At 45.5% G+C, this 22,228-nt stretch overlaps 1 protein-coding gene across 6 annotated transcripts in view; it reads left to right on the forward strand.

Moving 5' to 3' along the window:
• Positions 1-1,667: 1,667 nt before the first annotated feature.
• KIAA1671 (KIAA1671 ortholog) overlaps positions 1,668-22,228 on the forward strand; it is a 71,132-nt gene continuing 50,571 nt past the window's right edge. The window contains exons 1-3 of one of the 6 annotated variants that reach the window (XM_017814310.1): positions 1,668-1,774; positions 2,660-2,733; positions 14,944-15,078. The gene's annotated coding sequence lies outside the window, so the exon portion shown is untranslated. Of the gene's footprint in view, positions 1,775-2,275; positions 2,330-2,659; positions 2,734-2,788; positions 2,962-14,943; positions 15,079-22,228 lie in introns of those variants that run through there. The other 5 variants (XM_017814311.1, XM_017814312.1, XM_017814309.1 and 2 more) reach the window with 5 other exon arrangements.

Consider the following 22,228-nt stretch of genomic DNA (forward strand, 5'->3'; position numbering starts at 1 on the left):
TGGTAACGAGAAAAAGCAGCATTTGGAGCGTTTGAATTGCCACAGCCATGGCACAGAGGAGGTGCCCGCGGGCAGATCCAGTGGCTTGGGTGCCGTTTTCAGGGGGGGACTGGCTGAGGAGAAACGTTTCCTGTTCTGAGAAGAAACATTCCCTGTTCTGAGTCGCAATTGTTCACTGGTCTGAGTAGCAAATGTTCCCTGTCTGAGGAGGTTCTCCGTGGTCTGAGGAGTTATGCTCTCTGAACTGGGCTCCTACAGCTCCCAGGCTACAATGGCTGTGCTGCCCTGAGGGGTGACAGAAGAACAGTGGTGGGCTGAGGGGATTATTGTCCACAAAACCAGATTTGTTACCCTGTGCGCAACAAGCCAATAATGACACACTTGAGAGAGACATTGATTATTTATCTCAGAGTTGTGCAGCCTGTGTGCTCGATGGTATTCCACAAATCCAGCACACCCCACTGGACTCTCCCTGCTGTTATTTATACACAGAAATTCAGTAACTTTCCAAGTACAGGCCCTCTATTAGGATTGGTCAGTAATTTCCATACAAGTTATGTAACCCCAGTTAAATTCTATGTATGATCAGGGAAAGGGTCTTCACTTGGGCAAGGTCTTTTTGACCTGGAGGTGCGAATTTAGTATTATAACGAACATAGTCCAACTATAGGATATATGGACCTTGAGTATTTTGCCAAAGTAGCAATGTATGCACAGACATACATCCACATCTTGATTTACATACTTAAAGCTTGTTAGTTCCAGGATGCCATTGACTAAGAGATGCAGCTGCTGCCTATTCCACTGATTAGAATCACAGAATTGTTAGGGCTGGAAACAGATGGGTATCTGGAGATTATCCAATCCAACCCCCTACCAAGGCAGAGTCACCTGGAGCAGGTGACACAGGAACTTGTCCAGGTGGTTTTGGAATATCTCCAGAGAGGGAGACTCCACATTCTCCTTGGGCAGCTGTTCCAGGGCTCTGCCACCCTCCATGGAAAGAAGTTCTTCCTCATGTTGCGTTTTAGTTTGTGGCCGTTGCTTCTTGTTCTGTTGCTGGCACCACTGAACAGGGTCTGGCACCATTCTCTGACAGCCCGTGGAGATATTTGTATAGATTGATGGGATCCCCTCTCAGTCTCCTCCAGACTAATCAAGCCCAGCTCCCCCAGCCTCTCCTCGTGAGGGAGATGCTCCAGACCCTTCATCATTTTTGTGGCCTCTGCTGGACCCTCTCCAGTAGTCTTTCTTGTAGTGAGGAGCCCAGAACCGGACACAGTAAAATAATCCTGTCGCATCCCATTTGACACCACCTTCCCTCCTCCAGCCGCTCGCCCTCAGGACGCGGGACCGGGACTCGAACCCGCGGCGCCCGCGCGGAGCAGGTGGAGCGGGGCGGGGCCAATCGGACCGCGCCGTGCGGGGGGAGCCCCGCCCCGCGCCCGGACCGCGCGGTCGCCATGGCAACAGCGGCGCTTCCCGCGGGGCCCCGCGGCCGCCGGGGCGAAGGGGCCGGACCGGCACCGGGGCGGGACATTCCCGCCTCCCTCCACCGCCTCCCGCCGCCTCGCAGCCCCTCACCCGGGGGAACGCGGAGGGCCGGACCCCGCCCCGCCCCGCCCCCGGCCGTGCCCGGCCGCCGCTCGCCGCCGCCGCCGCCGCGGGGGAAAGGCCGCTGCGCTCCCAACTTCACGCAACTTCCCCGGTGCGGCGGAGCCGGCGCAGCCCCGCGCCCGGTTCTTCCTGCGGGAGCTGTCGGTGGCTTGGCTGGGTAAGTGGCGGTGGGGAGCCCACGGTGAGAGGGGTAGGACAAAGGCGGCCGGTGCTCGCTCGCCCTTGGGGCCGACGCGGGACCACCCCCCGTGTGCCCGGGGCTGGCGGGCAGCGCGGGGCGGGCCCCCGGGGCGCTCCCGTGCCGGCGGGTGCCCGCGCTGCTCCCGCATGGCCCCGCGCCCAGGTGTCGGACCCCTCGCTGCTGCTTTCTCACTGCGTCAGAGCCGGGGCTCGTGTCCCCGTGTGCTAAAAAGAGGTAAAAAGCCTTCCCCCTTCGGTGCTTTTAATTCAGTGGCTGGAGGTGAGGATGGGGCTGTAGGTGGTTTTGGTGGCTGGTGGGGATGATGCGCTGGTGGTTCTGGGGATTTAGAGCGTTATTTTGTAATCCAGGAGGGCTGCAATTATCTGTTCCTCGCTGGATTAGGGATGATAATGTGCTTGGAGGTCTTAAATGGACAAATAAAGATGTTATCCCCCCTTCTCCCTCCCTGGTTTACAGCCGTGTGGCTGCTCCTTGGGCAGAGCTGGAGGGATTCAGGCATTCCCGAGAATGGTATGTGACTCCTTAATGCCTTGGATTTCAGGAAATATGTTACCTGCTCTTTAAAACTACTTCCAAGTGCCAGTTTGAGGTCATCACACTGGTTCTTTTTAATTGGGGATGCGTATAGCTTTTATTGTTGGCATTGTATGTATGGAATCATAGAATCCTAGCATGGTTTGGGCTGGAAAGGATCCTAAATCTCATCTCATCTCATCTCATTCCACACCCCCTGCTATGGGCATGTATTTTTATTTTGAAGGCACTAGGGTGGACAGATTTGTGTTGTTCTCATGTTACTCAGCTCATTTGTCCGTTTTTCCTTCTAACTCCAAATCCAAGTGATTTACATGTGCACAGAGGGACGTGGAGTTCCGCTTCTGGGTGGAATTACTGATCCAAAAGATCACGTGGAGGTCAGTTCCGAATTCCCTGAATTTACACGGAGTTCTGCTCTTGGATTTGGGAGGGAACAGTGCCGGGATTCTGAATGGGAGAAGCTAATCTGTGAAATCCCAGAATTTCCTGTGTGGTGCTGCGTGGAGTCGGGTGGAAAGCTTTGCCTTCCTGAGCCTGCCTGCAGCATTGTTGCCGTTCTTGCCTTTCTCCCGTCTTGAGGTGGGAGATTAATCCCGTGGATTCAGGTATTGACTTGACTTCTATTTCTGTGGCGTAATCCGTGTGATTCTGATTTGTGTGGGGGGAATGGGATTAAGGGAAATCACAGTTGGCAGATGGCGGAGCTCCTCTGTGCCATTAGGAGAAATCGTAACCTTTGATTATACCTGCAGATCTGATTCTCTGGAGTTTGGCAGTAGAATTGCATTCCAGATCAAATATTGCTCGTGATAAAATACCGGGATCGCGTTAAAGGAGCTGCAGCAATTGGTGTTTTGTCCAAACTGGTGCTTTACTCCAGGGTGGTAATTGCAGGCAATTTTCCCGGTCGGCTGAGAGGTAAACTCTGTTTCCAGGGTAACTGGGAAGTTGTTCAGCTGCTTCTGAGGTACTTTTAGCCAGAACTGAAGGTTGTTGGTATTTTCTTTTCCTTGTCTCTCCTCCGCAAACCAGAAGGATTTGCATCTTTCTAACAACCAAATGAAAACGGGAGTTTTCTTTGTTTCCCTGTGACGTTGGCAGGGTGTGGTAGGGAAGCAGACAGTGTGTGGCAGAAATGCTAATAAAGTTGCCTGGCAGCTTAATCCAGGTAAAGATTTTCTCAAAAAAAAAAAAAATCTTTCAAGAATTTGTAAACTTTTTTCCCCTCCTTTTGGTTTTTTTTGTTAGGTTTTTCTTCACTGCATGCTATGCCTTTTCCTGGAAAAAATGTCAAGGATTTTTATTAGCAAGTAAAGCTATAAAGCCTTTATACTTTAGAATAGTTAAAGAGGTAGTAATCCTATTTAACTAGAAGTTGTAGCGTGTAATTTCGTTTTGATAGGTGTTTAGTTTGTTGAAAATAGATATGTAAACTTTAGTCTGTTTCAGACAATGCCCTGAGCTAATTCCAAGCTAAATGTTTCCTTTCCAATATATAGAAGACTTAGAATAGAGTGGCTCTGGAGTGTCATGGTATGAAAAGTCCCTAAAAGAAGGCAAATTCTAGGACTGTGTCCAATTCAAAGACTCTCGTTTGTCATTTTTTGCTGTCTCATTTTATATGTGGCAGTAAAGGACATGCATGGCCCCAGCCCCAGGGTTGTGCTCACGCTGCAGTTCTGGAGCTGCTGGTCTTATGGCAGGAGAAAGGGCAGAGTACCCGTCTGTGCTCCTCCTCACCTGGATCTGGACTGATGAGATACCCATGGATTCGGAAAATTTCCGTGTCTGATGACGAAGCAGTTTTTCCCTCTGCCATGCTGGGGCTTTGTGTAGCTGCAGTTTGTTTTTTGGGCTTTTTAAATTCTGTTTTCAACCACGTGCAGCTCTGTCACCTTGGAGGCTGATTGAGCCCTTGTGTGTGCAGACTCCCCCAACAGTGGCAATATGGTTCCTGAATGCTTCATTTCTCCCAAAAGGAAAAAAAAAAACAGTTACGACTTGGAAATAGGTTTTATTGAAAGAAGGAATTTCTGACTTTATGTTTGAGGAGTTTACCGGTCCTTCCTGCCCAGTGGGCTCGAGGTGACGTTCAGACCACATGTAAAAGAAGCAAGTCCTGACCAGCAGGTCCCAGGTGGAAGGTGGACGGAGAGCTCTGGTATTCCTGCTCCTGGGATTCTTTGCACAGCTCTGTGATTTTGCTTGGGTGTTGTCCTGGACTCTGCTCCATTCAGCAGTTCTGTTTCTCTGGCTACTAGATAATTTTGAAACCAGTCCTGTCACCTCCCTTCTCTTTCACACGTGCTTGGTTACTGCAGAGTGCAAAAGGAGCTCGCTCTCCTTGGTGAGGAATGTGTTGCTGTTCGTTGCCTGGTCCCTTCTTGGGATTAGTCTGTGTTTGATTGTTGGTCATGGAGCTTCCTCCTTTCTGGCAGGTTTTCCAAGTATCATCAGAATGAAACTGATAAAGCTCCTACTGATTTTTCTGTCACTGAGTTTGTAAACAGAGGTCAGAAAACTTCCCATAGTCTTGAAAATTCAGTGTAGTGGTCCTCGTGGGGAGTGCTGTGCTGATCAGGGGCGCAGGGCTGGGGATCACGTTGGAGAGGATTACTCCGAGTGTGTCAGTTGGGGACACGGTACTGTTTTGACTCCCTCTCCCATACCTTTGCCTGCTCATGTGTTCAAAACCTGCACTGGTTTCTTATCGAGACGTCTCATGGATCAAGGTATTTCTCTAAGACTTGGCGTGTTTTCTCAAATTGATATTCCACAGATGCTGATAACTCGGCATTGCTCACTATTCAGGGGAATTTTACTTTGGCAAAAGAGTTGGTCATGCTGAGTTGTGTGCTGGGTAGTCAGTGAAAAATTTGACTAGTAAAAGGGTGTGTCTAAATGCAGATTTGGAATGTCTGCATCAAGTTATGTCTAATGTCACTGTTCTTTTCTTATTTTCAAGCTGTTTCTTATAGGATATTTTCCTGCATGAGGTTGGAAGTAATTCCCTTTCCTAGCTGGGTAAATGTACATGATGCTGTTGGTTGTAGGGAGGTGTGCAGTGCCTTAGGAAAGAAATTATTAACGTAAATGAGCAGAAAGACCAAGGTGGGTGCAGATTTTGGGGCTCCTTGTTCAATTCTCAAGTAGCAGCATTTGGGAGGAAAGGACCATTTCAGTGAATCCTTTCCAGAGCCATTCACGGAGCAGGAGATCCTGCTGTGAGCCGTGAGCTGCTTGGAAAAGCGAGACTGAAATGCTTAATCCTGCAAGCCCAGGCATGAGGCTTGTGGTGATGCTGTGAGCCCAGTCTGTATCACTGGTTTGTGTCTGATGCACAGGGGTGACTGGAACCTGGGAATGTTGCAATATTTTAGGTGTGTTTTTGGTCTGTATGTAGGGATCGCCCGAAGACATCATAAGGCAAAAGCCACAGACTTTCTGCTTTTGCTTCAGACATCTGTTTAAATGAAGAGTCCCTGGTTGTGGCAGTAGCCTTTGCAGTGTAAACCACTGCGTGTTTGCCTTGAGCTTGCAGCCAAAGGGACTGGAATAATAGTGTTGGGAGAGCTGTGGAATTCCCTGTGCAGCAGAGTAGTCTTGAATCCTAATCACGGCCCTCTGAGTGACCACAGGCCTGGTAGTTTTAACAGCTTAACTGGAAGACATCATGCTTGACATGCTCTAGATGCACCTGCCCCACACAGCTGAATATACAGACTTTTCCTAGCCATGTCCAGGAATTGGCTGTGGATGTGCTGCCAGTGAGATGGGACTGTTAGGCTCTGATTCCGAGGAGATGCTCCGCTTGCTAGATTGGAAGAGGTGGAGGAACCTGACTGCTCTCGTCCTTTATTGCCTCTCAGTGACCTTGAAGGACATACATGAACTTCTTTCTGAACTCAGGCCTTTCTTTTTCAAGCTGTGTTCTAGGAATAATTAAAAAAATAACGAGCAACAAATGAAAACCAGAGCAAGTCAGTTACTGTTTGCCTCAAGTGGGCTTCTGTGGGTGAAGAGGACTTTCCATGTCTTGGGTTCTGTTAACTGGCAGGAAAATGAAAACCTAGATATTAAATGTTATCAAAACACATTAAATTTAGTGTAGTGACTGTTCTATCTTTTTGCACCTATTGGTTAAAAAATATTACTAATGCTTCCCTTGTTTGTCTCCTGACCGGTATGACCTGAATGTCTGATCACAAAGGGATATTTAGGTCTACGGGGTGATAATTTTCCTTAGGCCTAGGTTGAAATAATCCAGACTCTTAAAATTAAGCTGTTGATGGAAGCATACTTAATCTTTAGATTCTTTTCTCAGATCAAGGAGGCTTATTTTCTTGCTTCCCACTGTCTTTGGTTTGTTTTGGGAACATGTAATGCTGGAACTTCTGCAGATAAGGAAGCTTTCAGGTAGCTTGGGGATGTTTTACAGTGCATCTATATAAATAGGAGATCATTACTACATATTTTCACAGTTCCTGAATGCCTTACAATTACGTTGAAACAATGGGAGTTGAATTTTCTGTTTATGCTCTTCCTCACTACAAAACACACTTGAGGAGAGGAAATGAATTTTTTCTGAGGGTTGTGTGATTGCAGTGATGCAATTTGAGCAGTCCAGGACACAGAGGGTTATTATCCCAAACATTGCTTGTTTGTGGTTGAGTCACGTCCTATGAGCACACACTTAAATGCTGGGGGTTGGGGGGATCTGGGCTCCTCTAAAGCCACTTACAGGGCCGTTCATTACAAGTTCTTATCAGAATTAAGTGCCAAAACTTCCAGTTTTGGGCTAGAGTAAAGCTGCTGCTTGCCTGAAAGGAGATAGTGCTGGTCTTGCAGCAGTGTGAGAACTGAAAGCTTCTTACTATTGTAGTGATTACGAGTCAGGATGGTCATTAGCCTGCTGTAATGAGCAGGAAAAGATAACAATCCAATTGCTGGAGTTTTGGTATCACCACAGCGTTCACTTGGAGGGAAGAAGTGTGTGTGCTCCAGCAGTTCCTCCAAAGGAGCCATGCCGCAGCGTGGTCATGGCTCGGGCTTTGTAAGTCCTGTCTTATTGCACAGAATTAGTGTGATCTTTAATGTGGGGTGGGAGGAGGTCTGAGCCTTGTTTCCAGGTCAAAACAGCCCTTTCATTTGGCTGGGGGCTGGGAATCGCCATGAGCCGAGTGGGCTGTTAGCTCCAACTCCGGGCTTGACCCAGTTACGGGCGGCCGGCAGAGCTCCGGCGCGCCGGGAAGCGCCAGCCCAGGGACGGGCACTCCAGCTTTGCTGCAGGAGCAGCACTTGGATGCAGAGAAGATGGATGGCAAAAATAGAAGGAAAAGGAGTTAACTGCGTGGTGGTGTTCAAATCTAAACTACAGGGGTTTGGTGCACTGGGAAGAGGTGAAGAAGTGAACGTGTGAATGCTTTTTATTTCATTCGTTTTTTTTTAATTCTGGTAGCTGCAAACAGTTTTACCCTTTGTAGTTTCTAAGGGTAAAAAGCTGCCAGTGTTCTAGTGAAGTGCGTGAAAATAGGAGGCTTTGTGTGTGCTTTTACTGATGCAAACAACATTGTTGCCATACAAATCAGCCTCTTCTGTTTATATTTTCATAGTAACTGTTTTTGTAGTCTCAGTATTGGTTAAATATGAGCTTTCTGTGCCTTTCAACAAGTGATGTTAATAAGCGTTAAGTTCTAAAACTGGTTATTCCTGCTGTCCTAAAACGAGGCTGATCTTTATTTTACAGAATTGATGAGACTTTGAAAGACACGAACAGGAATAGAATTTTTGTCTTTATTCTGCTCTTTTAATGAGCTCAGCTTTCAGTCTGTGTTAGGCCTGGCTGCTGTCTCAGTGAAGCCGTAGTACCGACTCCTCCAGGGAGGGAGTTGTGCCAACATTTAAGAGGGATGTTTATCTGCTGCGAGGATGTTCAACCATACAAGGCTTTCAATGGACAAAACTGCCTCATCCGTAACGAAAGCGCTCAGCCCGGCAAAGTCGGGATGTGTTTTAAACAGAGTTGGAATTTCTGGCCACTGTAATTGTTTGATATTTCATGAGAACAGTGGGAATTCTTCACTGACCCAAACGAGCACAGATGCCTTTTACAACGGGCCTTTCTGCTTGAGCTGAGCAGCTCGTCTGGCTCGCTCCTTTACTGAGGGACCTTGCAGAAATGTCCCTTTTATTATTGTTGTCAAACACTGTCTTACTGTATTGGCACTATTAAGTGTCAAATATTAGCGTAGTCTGCCCTTAGAATGTTTTTAGCTACATGATGGCTGCAGAGTTGTCTAAATATCACCTATTTTTGCTGTACACTTGTACAAATGATGCAGGCTGGGTGCTTTGCATGTTCGAGCCTGCAATAACAGTTATGTCCGAGAGAAGCTGTGGCTGCCCCATCCCTGGAAGTGGCCAGGGCCAGGTTGGACAGAGCTTGGAGCAACCTGGTCTAGTGGAAGGTGTCCCTGCCCATGGCTGGGGAGTTGAACTGGATGCACTTTAAGTCCCTTCCATCCCAAACCATTCTGTGATTCCATAATAGATATATCGATTTATCCAAGTCATATTAAGCATTTCTAAAGCATGTTTGAATTTATGTATCATAATTCTTACAAGTCATTATAATGTTCAGTTTACGTTCTTCACAGAATGAATATTGAAAAAAATAATGAAATCACTGCAGCTCTGTGGTTGCTGCCTGCAAAGGAGAGATTAAATGAATTGATCTGATTACAGCAATTTCCAGTAGGACTTCGGGTCTTTGTTACTCTCCTGAGTACATTTTAACTCGTAGGAAAGAGATGCTTGCTGTTGCTGCACCACTGTGTGGCTGCCAGAGAGGTTTCCACGTGTGTGACCTGCTCTCCTGAAACTTGACAGGGCAGGGGATGTTTCCTTGACTTCTTCCTCAATAGGGTTGAGCCTCAGAGCACATCGGAAACGCTCGTCAATAGTTAGAGGTCAGCATTTCAAGAAGGTCAGGGAGGCTGTTTCTGCCTGGTGAGCATTATGCTAATTCAGTTGTTAAACATATTGGAATTGCGCTTCCTTTTGCTTCTGCAGTGCTTGCAGATTCCATCGGAGCCTTTGCTCTGCGCTCAGAGTACAGAGGGTTGGTTTTGGATGGGGAGAGGCTTTTCTTGTGTGCTCTTGTTACTCACATGCAAGAAACTGGTGTGCAGATCTCAGTTTGAATCAAGTTCTTTACATGAAATATTTGCTCAAATGGTGTCACTGTCATGTTGGTGCATATGCACAAGGAGCAAATTTAAGGAGATGATACCACGATGGAGAGGCTGAAGCCTTGTCTAAGCCTTGTTTAAGATGAAATATACATTTTCCTCTTCCAAGGACACTTTATTGAAGCACATGTGTAACTCAGGCCCTGGTACTGACACCTCTTACAAACAGTATTGAGTGTTTTCTCTCATACCTGGTCTTGAATACTGGGAATGTCTGTTAGTGTTGTTTCCTAACCAGTATGTGTAGTATCTTCAGAGATTATTTGTGATGTGTAAAGTAACCATCACACAGAGTGTTGTTTTTGTTGATATGGACTGTTGCATGCAATGTAGAAAGTAGTTAATTTGGAATCCAGTTTTTTTGCACTGTAGATTTATGGCTGGCTAAGGTGGTGTTTGTACAAGCTTGGCTCTGTGAGGAGCTGCTTAGTATATTTTTTAGATTGTCTCCAAAATTCTTGTTTCAGTTCCAATGGGTTATTTTATTTTATTTTTTTTTTTAATATAACAGCTTTAATTCCAGATTTGTAACCTTTGAAAATGCAGGAAATGGTTACTTAGCAGTTAATGCTCTTGCCATCTTCTCTATTCAGCTTGGCTCCAGGAATGGTTGTGCTCTCGTGTCTGTCACATCCTGTCTAATAACCATGGGAAGCTGGACTGGAACTGGGAGCATCATTACACCTCGGGACAGGTGGAGCCTTCCCACGAGTTCTTGGGGCAGGATGACTCCTGCCTCCCTGCCCACCTCCTGCCCAGGGCTAGTCTGGGTTTTTCTTAATGCTTTAAAACCCTTATAAACCGTGGCCTGCTCCGTGCTCTGCTTGTGTCGGCTCAGTCGGACACTGCGAGGCAGCTCTGCCCTGGAGATCTTGTGTCCCATTAGTGACACTGCTTCCACCAGGACTCAGTTGCTGATGGGAGCATGGAAAAAGCCTGTGAATATGGGAGAGGCCCCCAAACCCAGGGCTTTGAGAACGTCTTGAGGAGCGTGGAGAAGGAGGTAATGAGGCAGGTGAGCCTCTGGGAGCTTCAGAACTGCTCAGAGCACATGGAAGGTGAAGGATGCCATTTGGAGACTGGGCTCTCTGGGGGTTTCCTGCTCTGCTGCTCCTGCCAAGGGGCTGTTCCAAGTCCCTGGCATTGCTTTGAGTACAGGTGCCATGGCCAGCATGGGATGGGCTCTGGTGTGGGGCTGTCTGAGCTCCTGAAGCCTGGGTTGTAGCTGCTAATTGCTTCAGAGAGAGAGAGTCAGCACCAGAACTTGTCTGCAAACAGTGACCAGAGTGTGCTGTTGGCTGATCCAACGGCCCTGCTCCCGCTTACATCTGGGGAGGAGGCTGGAGTGGAAAACTTGTTAAGGCATGAGTGTATATCTTAAACTATATAATTAACAGGAGGTTGTTTGTAACTGTTTAACCAATATTGGCTTTAAACCAACGTGCAGGACAGTATTTGGAATAGGTTGGTCTGGCTTTTATTAGGCATCGAAGTCTGTGGCATTTATCATTTTGCTGCAGAGCAAACAGGCCACACACTCTGCCTGAGCACTGGGCAGGTTTGGTCAGGCAGACCTCTCCCATCCTGTCTGTCTGCTTTTGGTTCACCCTGATTTTTGAACACTTTGGCTCTGGAACCTGATGAGTCTGGGAAGGGGAACTCAGGCTGATCAGGGCAGAGTTTGTGCCCAGTGGTTCACATGGACGTTTGTCCATAGTTTGCTGGTTGGCTCATACGTGATGAAACAAAATGAAAAAAGACCCAATTTTCTTCACTAAACAGGTATCTCCTGTTGGCTCATCAAGTCTCAAAGCTGCACATTACTGGAAAATCAAAAGAAATTATATTTTGTGCCTTAATCCCTTCTGAAGTGTTCTCCACTGGCTGCTGTCTCATGAAAGGTGTTGGGATGTGTGGATCTTTGATTTCCCTTGCCAACTTTGCAGCACTTTCCCAGCACACTTCGTATTCAGCTCCTTGGATTGGATTGGCTCTTGTTCTGTAAATGATTTGACTCAGGTGGGATTTCTCCTGCAGAAATTTTGGATGCAGTGCCAGTTGTTTTCATGACCGCTTTGTGCCACTGTTTGAATTTGCAGATTTGTAACAAAAAGGCCAGCAAGGGAGTTGGCTCAGCAGATTTCTCAGTAGCTGCCAGACTTACTGTGGCTCTTGAGGTCGGTGGACATGTTTTGTGCCTTCCAGAGGTATCCAAGAGTGTTACTGGTGAAGCTAAACCCGGGATCAGTTGGTCGTGCTTTGCTGAGTGGCTTTGTGGGGGTAACGCGGACGGAGGTGGGGAGCTGGGAGAAGTCAGTGTATCCTGGTTTTGTTTAGGGTCAGATTTCAGTCGAAGGAACCTTCTTTGTAGTAATTTCAGAAAGGTGTTTCTAAATTCACTGTGAGTTCATTCTCAGGTTACTAAATCCCTTCCTTGGATATGCCCTGAGAAATTCAGAGCAGGTGCCAGGGCAGCTGTAATTGTGGTGTGAGTGTGGCTGGGTGGGGGTGATTTGAGGGAAGCTTCTTGGTCTGGGTGCTCATGGACAAGTGAGTACTTTTGCCAAGGTGTTCAGGTCTGGATGAATTGGTGAGAACATTCCTCTGATCCTTCATTCCTCCTAATTTTTGTTGAGCTCCAAAATATGCCTGTGTCACCTATTCATTATTATCTTGCCTTAAAATATAGGTAATCTCTACACTTTACCATGCATTTGAAGTGCATTTATGCATATTATCTTCTATCTTCATTTTGATGTGTTAGAGTGCTTCTGTGGCCTCTGTGCTTAAGAAAGTTAAAAAATCCCTACTGTTCACTTGTGGTTAAAAATGCCCTTCTGTGCCAAAGCTGTGATTGTGGTTTGAGCAGCCCTTGGGGTTTCCTGGGCCTCCCTGTCCATGTGCTGGACGTGGGGATGTTCCACACGAGTTCTTGTGCACATCCAGGCACTCCCAGGTTCCCAGTGCCACCGTTTGGATTTCAGAGCTGGTTTTTTATACTTCAGCTATTCTTTTTTTCTTTCACCCCCCTCAATAAATATGTTAATGTTTGTAGTGCCTGAACTGTTGTCTTTCAATTAATAGGCAATTTTTCCCTTTCTGTGCTTTCTCAAGCATGTAGGGAGATGGAGGGGATTGTTTAGTAGTCATAAAGCTTCTAGATAATGTGTTATCAATAATTCATTACAGGCCTTGATTTTGCTGAGTAATGTTGTGTTTCTTAAGAACAAGGTAGTGTATGATGCATGTGCAGGCTTGTTGCTGTCAGAGTTCTTGGCTTAAAACATCCTTTTGTTCAGAAAGGGGAGAAATGCAGTGTCACTGCTCTGATTCCTCATAGTCACACACAACCCTCTGAGCTCTGTTCCATTCATGTCACTTTGGGGGGAGGGGAAGCTCCTTTGTGGATTGCTGATAACAAGAACCGGCTCCCAGGTAACAAAAGGAACACATTTACAAGTTGGCAGGACCAGCTGGTGGTTCTGAGGTGGGCATTTGCATTAATGGGGTAAACAGCTATTTCCTGCATATGTGAAAAGCCAGCTGTGCCCACCGAAGGAAAAAGAGCCTTATCATCAAGGCAGCAGCAGCAGCTCCTCTGGCACGTTGTTGACGGAGCAGGTTTTTTATGGTGTGCAGCTCAGGACCGTTTATTGATGCCTGACAGGAGGTAGCACCCTGCTGCAGCACCGGATCCTCCCCGTGCTGAGTACACACAGAAGAGATTAAAGAGCTGTCGGAACATTGGCAACAACCTGAGAGGCAAAAAAATTCATGTCTCAGTATGTCATTTGTTGTAGAGCAGAGGATGACATAAGGGATTTTGTCCCAGGAGCGATAAATGCCATGAAGTATTTGGCTTTTATACCAACATTTTATTTGACTCAGAATAGATCCACCCACCTTGCTAGTCCAATTGTTTTTCAATATTTATGGGACGTGAGTGGAAATTGTAAATCTGAGGGTCATGTACATTTGAATCTGAATAAGTTTTAATGGCCCCATCTGTATCCTGAAAGGCATGACTGGAGTAAAATTATTCCAGTTTAAGATTGTTAATAATGGGCTTGTTCAAAGTTGGGTCATCTTTTATGTAAAGCTTTTGAATTGCTGCTGTAGGAGCAGGAGCTGGGGCAGAGGAAGGTTTTTATCAGATAACTCACCTGCATTGTGCCTGGTGCTGGGTAAACCAGCATTGTCCTTGCTGTGAGGTGTTGGCCAACTGGACCTGGGACTGAGGTTGGATTTTCAGTGTGGTCCAGCTGTTGATGAGGGCACTGGGAAGTTTCCCCCAGAGTTGACGCCAGTGACATGTAAGCCCTAGTCCAATTTCAGTTCTACTATTCCTCTCATTTTGCCTCAAATATTTTTGGATTATGGGGATGACATGTTAAAAATAGTCCATCATAAAATCTCGTCTGTGTTCACACATCCGAGAGAGCAATGTTGGGATCCACTTCTGCTGGCACACAAAAGAAGCTTGTGGGGAGCTGGGTTTGCCTTGACAGTGCCCGTCAGCCCTGTGCCTGCAGACCCGGGCTTGGGATGAAGGTCCTGCCTGGGAGATGCAGTTGTGTTGTTTACTAATGCCAGGTCTGCCAGTCTGTTGTCATAGTGCTTCTCTTCTCCACCAGTAACAGTGAGATATCATTATCTCCTCAGGTCTGTACTGCTGGGGTGCACCTTCAAGCAGGCTTGATCTTTAGCACAGAGTTAGCTATGCCTTAGAGGAGTAGGCTTTGAAATTGTTGATTCGTTCATGGAACAGAATAATCTGTTCCTGGGAATCACCTCATCCAACCCTCTGTTTATCAGTGTCTTTCTCCCGTGATGCTGCAGTTCATTTCTAGAGTAGTGCCTGGTACGAGTATTTTGGGCTTGAGTGTAGTTGCTTGTTGACTGAGCTTGACTACATGTTTCTGCTATGACTAATCAAATATCTGAAAGGTAGACGGGTGGACTGAATGGAGAAAATGCTGTGAGACAATATTGTCTGTATTGACAGAAAACGTGTCATTAGCAGCCAAATCCAAAGCTGTTGAACACAGAGCTTTTTGCATATGATTTTTTTAAAATAGCAAGTGGAAAATCAGCCATCAGAGAAGACATATGATGGTAGATCTGTGAGAGCTGATGCAGAATATAAATGTTCGTATTGAGAATATGCAATGACAGTTTTCCCAGAGAGGTTGTGGAGTGTCCCTCACTGGAGTTATTCCAGAACCGTGCCATGTGCTGTGGGATGACCCTGCTGGAGCAGGGAGGTGGGACCAGATGACCCACTGTGGTCCCTTCCAACCTGAGCCAGTCAGTGATCTGTGATTTCTTTCTATCCAGGTGAAAGCCCAGGAGCACTGTAATCTATGGCAGCATCTCTGCTCGGAGTGTTTTATCTGTAGGTGGCACGTGCTCTTTGTGAATGAGTCTTTCACTGGCAATTGTGCAGCTTCCAAATCTGTCAAGACAAGTCAGGTATAAAACTAATGCACTGTAAATCTGCTTTCTTTTTTTTTTGCAGAAGCAAATGAATCTTAAAGCTTAGACCTCACATACAGATGTCAGTTGCTAGTTATATATACACACATCATTTTTAATCTGTCATGATTCTGGTCTTCTGTCACTCTGTTTCCTTTGTCCTCCACTTTTATGAGTTTGGTTTTTCTCCAGATGGTTAAACTGTTGAAGTGATCTCTCACTGTGTTCAGGGTAGTGCTGCAAGGCCAGTAGCCTCAGGTTTTCTTAAAGTCTGGATGAAACTGCTTTGTTTTTCTCTCTGTATGGCAATACCTTAATTCCTTTTTTATCATTCAGATGAATGTATAAAGGCTCAGCATTTATAAATTAGTCTTGGCAACTCCACATCAATCACAGACCAGCTTGAGCTTGTACTTTCTGAAGCTGGTTTACTGTACCAGGCCACAAATGTGTTTTCCAGTGCTGGAAATCCTGTTAGAATTTGAGGAGGCAGATCAGAGGATTACGGGCTTTGTCCTTCTGACACAAAAGCACCTGCTGGGCATGAAGGCAAGCAGGAAATGTCATCTCACCTCATGCTATTTCTGTGGTACAGTGACCTTCAGAGGCTTGGTTTATATGAAACGATTCCTTCCCCCGATTCCTGCCCGGGGGCAGAGGGCCATGGCTAAGGTTTATTTCTGAAGCTTCACAGTGCTGTGAAGGCACTTGCCTATTTTTGTAATGAGTAGGTGGATTTTTTTTTTTTAATAAACCAAAGCCCACGGATCTGCTTCACTCTATCCTTTGACTTGCATTCCTTGTCGGGTCAGCCAAGCCCCATCTCCCGTGGGAGTGCTGCACCTCCTCCCGTTCTCGTGGGCTTTGCCTGGTTCCACACTGGCTGTCAGGCTCAGCAAGGGCTTTCACTGCAGGGTGTTCTGATGGGCATTTTAACTTCACCTTTGCTCCATGCAGTAGTCCTGATGTCAGTGTCCATGTAGTTTTCACCAGTGTTTGAGGAGGAAGCTGTCCCAGTCATATCATTGCTGCTTTTAAAGCATTTACAGCAGCTGGTAGCTCTGAAGGCAGCGAGTACAGTGGGTGAAACAGAAAATCCAGTGGTGATATCCATGTTCTGTCAGCCCCAAGACTGGAGACAGTTTTCCTTAGTCTTCCCTTGCTGCCAAGAGGACGGGAAATATGCACAGTTACAGTCAATATTTCCAGGTGTGGGTGGTCTCTAAGCTCCCTTTACTGCTGAAACATGGTACCAAGCATGGTATTGTGTAGGGGAGTATCAAAGAGAAGAATACCAGAGTTGTTTTTCAATCCCATATTTCTGTCTGTGCTGCAGCTGGCTCATCTATCTCCTTGCTCTCCTTCAGCTGTGTCCATGGTGTCCTGCCAAATGAGAGTATTCCCACCCAAAGGTGGAGCCTCTGGAGAAACACAGCCCTGCCTCAACTCTGGGGGCTTTGGGAAAGCACCACTTTCCAGAGGTCAGAGGGATCAATAGCTCCTGATGTATTTCTCAAACAATAATGAGCCAAGCTTCACCTTTCTAAAGCAAGGTCATGGAGACCGTACACTCAAAGGAGATATAAATAAAATAGTGTGTGATTAATGCCATTGTGTTCAGGATATGCAGCATAAGAATATGAAAAAGACACAGCCAGGGATTTAACCCAGTTCTTTCAGAATCTGTGCAGAAAAACTTACTCTAATCAAAATTTATTTTACATACAGTTAAAAGTGAAGTTCAGCTTCCTGCAACAAGAAGACCACGTTAAAATTAACCAGGAGAAAGTTTTATGATGATTCTGAAAAGGTTTTAGGAGAAATTTGTCAGGTTGCAAATTGAAGTCTCCACCCTGCGATGTGTCTAGGACGTGACCCTGTTGACCTTTGGGGGCTGCAGATAGAATAAAGTTCTCCTTGAAACGACCAAACATCTTCCTGGAAGAGCCTTAATTTGACTTCTTTATCTTTTTTCAGTTTTTCTTGCTTGTAGCCAAACCTGGTCATTAATATTTCATCTGGCACGCAATGCAGTTGTTTCTGGAACGTCTTTTTTTCCTCTTGAACTGCATGGGGAGGTTATTTGCAGGTCTTGTTTGTGGGTGAAATGCATTTACAAGGATAAAACGTAAAAGAACATTAGCAGGACTTGCAGCTGACCACAAAAGCAAAGGTTTGATGACTGGAGCAAACAAAACAGCACTCAGAGGCCTGCTGGGAATACCGACCTTCCGCACAAACCCACTTTTAGCCTCACTTCAGTCTTATCCCATAATTCATGTTGTCCTGCAGAATGTCATCCTCTGCTGGCAGAAATCAAGATTTTGCTTTTATTCCCTATTTCAACTGCCAGAAGAATTGGACTTTCTGAAAATACCCACCCACTAATGAGCCGGGTGGAATCCCTCATGTGGAATGCTGGCTGGAAGTAAGAGATGATTCACGTGGGAGGGTGAGGATATGCAGCTTCTGGTACCAAAAAATGGTGATTCACCAACATTTCAAAGCATTTTTCCTTTGGTTGGGGTTTGTTCTAGCTCGGACTCAGGAGACTTTCAAACAAATTAAACCCTCTGTAAAACTGGGAAAGCAAAAGAGTTTCCTGTGAAACTGTCAATGAGAGGGTTATAGAGAAGGAAATTATGGAGGAATGGGATGTAATGAGGCAGTTGTGCAGGTTGAAGGAAATGCCAAGTGTGCTGTTATTCCCTGTGCTCTTGAGGGAGTCTCTGTTGAGGAGAACATGGTGTACAAAGAGGAAATCTTCAGCCAAGAGTCAGGCTTGGGTGAGGCGGATCTCGGCAGAGAATTAGTTGCCCTGAGTTTTCTATAGAATGGTGGTCATTGCCCCCAAAACTTAGAGTGCAGAAATTTTTGGATCTCAAAACCCAAAAAATGGGTAATCAATAATAAATCTATGGTCGCGAAGTGGACCTTTTTAAAGGCTGACATTCTGAAACTGCTTTCCAGACATAACTGGAGCGATTGGCCCCTTTTGTTGCATTGATCCTGTTTGGTTACGTTTCGTAAGTGACACAGACATTGTTATGAAAATAGCAGTGGCTGACACTGTGGAAGCAGACTATTACATATAATTTTTTTTCCAAGTCATTCCTTGCAGACTCATCTCTGCCTCACAAATTCAAGGAAATACGGAGGATGACTCCCTGTGCCCCGCAGCCGTCGTGGTGTGTTTTGTCTCGATTACACACAGTTGCATTTTGCTGTTGAATTGTGTTTTATCTTAAATTAATCATAGAATCCCAGACAGGTTTGGGTTGGGAGGGACCTTAAAGGCTATCCCGTTCCACCCCCTGCCATGGGCAGGGACACCTTCCACTAGACCAGGTTGTTCCAAGCCCCATCCAGTCTGGCCTTGGACACTTCCAGGGATGGGGCAGCCACAGCTTCTCTGGGCAACCTGTGGTGGTGCCTCATCACCCTCACGGTGTTTTTCTGTCTCAGCTCATTGTCCTCCTGCATCAGGAATGTGCTTAGATTCGTGTTGACCATTACATGAACAAGCCAGTGTTTTTAATACTGAATTTTTTGCTTTAATAAGCAAATGTTGTGGCCCCTGTGGGGCCAGTTTGAATTACTGAAGCTTCAGCTCTATAATTTGTTACCCTTTTTAACTGCTTGACCTTTGCAGCATGCAGATTAAAATACAGGGTGTAAAGTTCTCACCCTGGTACTGAGATGGCAGCACTTAATGGAAAGCGTTGTTGAAAATATTTTGGTTCTTCAGTGCAGCTGGATCTGGGTGAAGCTCTGGCAGGTGATGATGATTGTTATGCAATTGTACTGGCAGGAGCAATTAGAGGTTTACAAGTGCTTGTAAATGCTTGTAAATGCTGCTATTTATAGGATGGACACTTCATTTAACCAAACTAATCTTTTCTCAGTGGGAGGAAATGTCAGAGTGGAGAATTTCATCCCTGGGCTGGGATTGGACTGTAATGTCCAAAAGAACAGTGTCTTTTTTAAAAAAAGAAAAGCACTAGAGGCTTCCAAGAGACCTGCACTTGGGGAATGGAGAAAGGAGGTTTTAAATTTTGCAGTGCTTTGGAATTTTAATATTAATGGTCTATGGGGCTTTGCAGGTTATATCTGGCTTGCAAGATTTGGGATATGTAGTTTTAGTTCTCAACTTCCAGGCTTTGATTACTGAGAAGCGAAACTGAGTTTCTGACTGTGAATCTGGGAAAAGATAACTTGAATGCATTTTGTTTTTACTTTGTGAATGAATTTTTCTGGGGATATTTTTAAGAATTAGAGCCAGTATGACAGTATTCTTGTTAATCTTTCTCTCTGAGAGACCTCGAATGTCCTCTTAAATACAACTGATGGATCCCATTGCAGTGAATAATAATGTGAATCAGGCTTAAGCCCAAGAATAGAACAGGCCTGGTTTTTACTGAATTACTTACATGATTTTCTTGGTTATAAAAGTTTCAGAAAAGGCTTCCCCCCGCCTTTTATTATTTTGACTGTGCTGTAGTAAGTCATGCTCTTGTCAGTGCTCACACTCGTGGTCAAGTTATTCTGTTCTTCGTACGTGCCCAGTAAGTGATTGGATTAAATAAGAATTAGCAGAGCAGATCCCATCAGCATCTCTCCAAGTGTAGGAACCAGCAGCAGGAGGATTGCTTTGGAGAACTGACAGGGACTGCTGTGGACTGATCCGAGGGTATGGGCAGTGAGGACAGGAAGGAGAAAAGAGAGAAGAAAACAGCTTTTAAAGACTGAATCATTTACAACAGCGGGGCATCCCTTTTGTAGGAGGGATGAAATAAACCTTGGTTTATGGTCATCTGTTCCCAGTAGCTCCTGTGGCTCATGCCAGGGAAAACCTGTAGGGCAGGGGAATATGGAAGACTCCTGGAATTGCAGAGTAGTTTGAGTTGGAAGGAACATGACAGACCACCCAGTTTCAACCTCCCAACCATAGTCATGGGCAAAACTCTTTTTTTCAGGAGCTGTTAATAGCTGTAGTTATACAAATCTCTTCCTGTATTTACACAATAAGGGAGCAAGTTTTGTACAGTGGAAGCAGATTTGCTGATAAAGTTGTGTCTAAAGAAGAAAAACTTTGTGTTTGGTAATTTTCTATGGAGTATTCTTAGTGCAAACAGCCATGGATATTCACTGTTGGAGCCAGGCTTTCTGCACGGTTTCCATGTAATAAACTGGATTTTTGATGGTTTTTTTGGGGTTTTGTGTGTTTCGGTTTTTTTAATAGCAGAGAGATTTTCTCTGTGCAATTTTTATGCTTTCCATCCTTAGAGAAGACAGATGGACTTGTTTATTTGCTGTGAGGTTCAGGGGCAGATTATAGATGATTTTGCTTTGTGTCATTTAAAACGTTCTTATTTATGAGCAAGGAAGTTGTCAATAATCACGTGATTCATGGTGGAAAAATTATCTGCAGGCTTCTGCTGTTGCCTTAATAGGCTTAAAGGAATTAGAAGTGATGTAAATAATAGTTGTGTGTGGAGGGTGGGCAAGTGCCAGCAACAAGGGTGTGTTTTGAGTAAAGCCCTTCCCGTGTGATTTTTTACAAAAATAACCCTGTGAAGTGAATAATCCATTTTGATTTCTAATTAAGAATGTTAATATCCTTTGTAATGATAGATCTTTTAATTAAAAATACAAACAACACCTCAGGGCATTAAGATTTGAAGGCTTGGAGGAGCCTGGAGCAGTATTTGACTATGCATCTCTATAAAACCCTGTGGAGGCTCAGCTTGGCCCAGGAAAAATCCCAGTTGCAGGTGTTTGGAAGCTGAGGAAGAGGAGCAGCAGAGAAGAGCCATGCCTTGATGTGCCGGAGTTTCTTTTAAAACAGGAAGTATTTCAGAAAGAATTTCAGTGCCATTTATAATTTGATTTGTGTACACAGAACATGCCCCAGCACAGCTGAGGGGAGCGAGGGCACAGCTTGGGCAGCACAAAGAGAAACAGTGCCCAGAACCTGGGACAAAGGGGTTTGGGGGCTCTGGCACACGGGATGGGGACAAGCAGGGGACAGAGGGGCAGCAGGACATGGCAGCAAGGGCAGCTTGGCCCACTGTCCCCGGGCGGAGGAGGTCAGGGAAGGGAACAACAGGTTGTAGCTGACGATGAGGGATTTACAACTGTAGTAGTACGATTACAGTAGTATTACTAAATATTAATAGCATCTGAAATCCTCCTGCAATTAAGTTTACGGTTGATCTTTTTAAATTGCCCAAAGTTTTGTACATTGCCAGCTTAACTAGAGATATTTTATTAGAGAGAAGTAGGTTTGTCTAAACTGAGATGCTTCAAAAGCAAGACACAATGTCCAATGTATATTATATGTGGCATTGATAACATGATTCCTCTTTATCAAATGTACTTTTTGAATCACAGGAGCCTTTTAGTTTTCAAAGTTGAGTGATTATTTTTTTTCCCCCAAATATTTTGTTCTTTTTCGAATACTTGTCTGCTCTGGGCCCTGTATCTGTTACAGGGTATCTGAATTTAAAACCTGGCAACTGACTTCGGTAGATTATGTAGGGAAAAATGAGGTCCTGTAAAGTTGGAGTGTGATGAAACTTAGGAAGGGGTAAATTGTGGGTTAGGAATGTTGGCTGGAGAAGTGTTGCACACTGTTAGCCAGGATTAGTTCTCTCATTGTATATTCACTGCCCCGCGTTCCGTTGAGGATCAAGTTTTAGTCCATTTAAGAAGCTCTGTGCTCCCTTCTTCTATTCCAAAGAAAAGGAACTACAGAATGATAGGAGGGAACTTATTCTCAGGTACTGCAAGACAGATGCTGTTTCTACAGCTGGATTTTTCCCTTTGCAGTATTGCCTGTGAGCATCGCCCTCTTCCCAGCAACGATTCTGTTCCCTTCAGAGCACCTCCCAAACCTTTGCATCCTTGGAATGCGAGAGCGTTTTAATCGGATTTTGGTGGCATTTCTTAGAATAAGGAGTGGGAGAGGGAGGAAGATTCCATGAAGATCTGTGAGACTGTGGAAGGGACAGATTGATGTGGATAAGCTGCTTGGGTTAGTGGCTATTTCAGAATGGCAAGGTCAGGGATGGCATCGGGGATAAGTGGTTGAGACAGAACTCCAAGTGGATTGGAAGATGAAAGGGAACGGGCGAGGTGAGCAGAG

Source organism: Lepidothrix coronata, unplaced genomic scaffold, assembly GCF_001604755.1.
Source record: "Lepidothrix coronata isolate B3197 unplaced genomic scaffold, Lepidothrix_coronata-1.0 Scaffold44, whole genome shotgun sequence".
Classification (NCBI taxonomy): Eukaryota; Metazoa; Chordata; class Aves; order Passeriformes; family Pipridae; genus Lepidothrix; species Lepidothrix coronata.